At 54.4% G+C, this 3,416-nt stretch overlaps 1 pseudogene; it reads right to left on the reverse strand.

Annotated features, from left to right (window-relative positions):
• Nucleotides 1–596: 596 nt before the first annotated feature.
• On the reverse strand, nucleotides 597–2,676 carry LOC111536988 (annotated as a pseudogene).
• Nucleotides 2,677–3,416: the final 740 nt, after the last annotated feature.

Here is a 3,416-nt window from a genome sequence, read left to right on the forward strand (position 1 = left end):
TGCTGGTTCAGGACCAGCAGTGCTACTACATTGTCTCCAAGGTGCCACCTTGGGGTAGAATTGCCCAACCCTTTTGGAAGTAGGGTGGGGGTGGGCAGCACTGGCCACTTTTAAGTTACAGAGACCAGCTGGTCCTGTGGAGGAGAAGCCAGGGTTGCCTTCAGGAAGCAGGTTCCCTACTGAGCAGATGACCAAGGCCCAGGGCAGGTTCAAGCTCCTGTGAAGCATGCCTACCATGTCCATAGCCCATACTAACCTCGCCAGGAATCACTGGAATGCTTGTTCCTGGGCGTAGAAGCCCAAGTCAGCTGTAACCTTGCAGCACAATTACATCTGCCAGCAGTACTCAGAATACCTATAGAAAGTGCAGGTGAAAGCAGATGCTAAGAGAATGCTCTATTAGGCAAAACTGCATACTATGAAAATGCTTTAAAATGCAACAAGAGGAGATGTGAAGACACAAACAATAAGTGCGTAGTGACACATGGCTATCAGAACACACTAGAGAATCCACACCGCTTCCCCTCTTTACCCAGAAAAGGCAGGCTCTAGACCACCTCCTTCCTCCTTGGCCATGGCATCCTGGTACTGCTTACTCAGACAGCAGGTCGTTCATGTTGCTCTCGGCCTTGGTGAACTCCATCACATCCATGCCCTCACCCGTGTGCCAGTGCAGGAAGGCCTGGAACACACTTGAACAGCTCCAGGATGGCCGTGTTGTTGCCGATGCAGGTGGCTGACATTTTTAGCCCCTTGGGTGCAATGGCACAGATGGTCGTTTTCACATTGTGAGAGCCAGTCAGCAAAGTAGCTGCTGTTCTTGTTTTAAATATTGAACATTTGCTCATCCACCTCCCTCATGGACACACAACCTCTGAAAATGGCAGCCACCATTAGGTAGTGGCCATGACGGGGCTACACAGGCAACCATCATATTCTTAGCATCAAATATCTGCTGGGTGAGCTCAGCCACAGTCAGGGCCCGGTACTGTTGGCTGCCCCGGCTGGTCGGTGGGGCAAAGTCAGGCATGAAGAAGTGCACAGCTGGGGAAATGGGATCATGTTCATGGCCAGCCTTTGCAGGTCAGTATTCAGCTGGCCTGGGAAGCGCAGGCACGTGATGACCCCATTCATGGTAGCAGACACCAGGTGATTCAGGTCACCGTAGGTGGGCGTGGGCAGTTTTAGGGTTCTGGAACAGATGTCATGCAGAACTACTGAGCTTTGCTATAAATGCAAAAGGTCTCATTTGCAATTTCTATGAGCTGGTGGACTGAGAGGGTGGGACTGTAGGACTCCACCATGGTGTCTGACACCTTGGGCAAAGGCAGAACACTGTTTATGATCCTGTCTGGGTACCCCTCCCAGATCTTACTGATGAGAAGGGTACCCATCCCAGATCCAGTCCCTCCACCCAGGGAGCGGGTAAGCTGGAAACCCTGCAGGCAGTCACAGCTCTGATTTTTTTTTTCACAACATCCATCACCGATGCCTTCAGCTCTGCACCTTCTGTGTAGTGCCCCTTGGCCCAGTTGTTCCTGGCCCCACACTGACCTGTAAGACAGTACAGCAAGTCACTGGATGGCCAGATATACAGTCATCAGGGGCCACCACAACGCAAAAAAGGGCCAAGTATCACGTGTGAGGTGAAAGCACCATTCACCCTGCAGGTGGAGCAGGTGGACCTCCCTCCCCCAAAGCTAAAGGATAGCAGCGTCCCCTGTTAGAAATTAAGTCATGAGCCGAACCTGAGACAGCCTAACAACAGACCTTCTGCAGGTGGCTCCTGCCCATCCCCAAGGAAAGCAGCAGCTTCTGCCCCCAGTTCAGCTCCCTGCAGAAAGATTGCATCAGCAGCTCCATCTCAGGCAGACAGCTGGGCCTTCCTGCCAAAGCCCGTTTAGGAGGAGATTGAGTGACTCAGGATACGAAGGTGTTCAGGGGCCCTAGCTCCACAGTTCCCACAGCGACGACCTTGGGGCACTCTGTGAATCTGAGCTGCCCTGGCTGAGGAGCCCCACCCCAGTCCTCACTCACAGCTCACCGAAGATGTCGTCCAGCCTGAAGACCCACCCGAAGGGCCCCGAGCGCACAGAGTCCACGGTGCCCGGCTCCGGATCCACGAGCACAGCGCGGGTCAGGTACCGGCCACCTGACGGGAGCGGGAGGGCATCAGCGAGCGGAGGGCCGCCATTCCCAGGAGGGCGGTGGGGGAAGAACTGGGGTCTCACACCTGGCCTCGTTGTAGTACACGTTGAGGCGCTCCAGCTGCAGGTCCCTGTCCCCGTGGGAGGTCCCAGCAGAGTCGATGGTTTGTTCATCAGAGATCACCTCCCAGAACTGCCAGAGACAGGAGGGGCCAGACAGGCCAGGGCTGAGTCACGGAGGCCGCGGAGTCCTGAGGCTCCCCAGCCCCTCTTCTATCCCCAGCCCCTCTCCTAACCCCACCCCAGGCCTCTGGATCCCTGGAGGTCCGCCCTGGCTACCTAGCCAGCCACCTAGGTCCACCGCCACCCAGGCAGGGAGCCCAGGGGCTTCAATACAGCTCCTGCCACTGCCAACATCTTCCCGGGCCACCCGGCAGGCCTGCGCTGGGCCCTCAGAGCCACGGCCACCAACCTTGGTGTGGATCTGGTTCCCGCACTGCGGGGTCTGCGATAGCACGATCTCCCTCATGGCCACTGCGGGACTAGGGCGCCAGGAGAAAAGCGAGGAGGAGCAGAGGAGCAGCGACAGTGCCAGTGCTCCCCCAACGCTAAAATAACCCCGCGCCCACCTCCCCCAGCCTCAGATTGGGCTACCAGAATAAGCAACAGCTTTACTTCCACACAGGTGTACCTACCTGTGAATCCCTTGGTGTTCAAGGTCTGTTGGAGAGCTCGGGTGGCCTTGCTGTGATCCTTTCCACGTTGGGGAAAGCTGGTCAGCTGGAGAACTTCCTCCCATGTCTTTAGTAAGACTAAATCCCAAGCTGAGCTGAAACAGAATTTTTCTCCCATATGGGAAGGGAAGCCTTTTGTTTCCATATTCGCAGCATGCCTTTGCACCTGTCCTAGATTGACGACATAATTTTGTAATTGATGAGCCCTTTCATCTATTAGGAGATCTGTGGTTAGGAAAGACCTTCTGTATGTTAACTCAATAGGATGTACTTATAAGTTTTGGAGCAGCTCAAACCCAGAGTAAGCTATGCGTGTTAGATAGTCAGGCCTCTGACTTAGCTAGAGTCTTCTTTAGAGTATGATTAACACTTTCACCTTTCCAGAGGACTGCGGTCTCCTGGCAGAGTGAAGGTGATACTGGATTCCTAAAGCTGAGGATAGCTGTTGGGAAATGCCTGCTGTGAAACATGGGCCATTGTCACTTTGCAGGCCTTTAGATGACCCAAAAAGGAGGAATTATTTCTTCTGGTAAAC

Source organism: Piliocolobus tephrosceles, chromosome 1, assembly GCF_002776525.5.
Source record: "Piliocolobus tephrosceles isolate RC106 chromosome 1, ASM277652v3, whole genome shotgun sequence".
Taxonomy (NCBI): Eukaryota; Metazoa; Chordata; class Mammalia; order Primates; family Cercopithecidae; genus Piliocolobus; species Piliocolobus tephrosceles.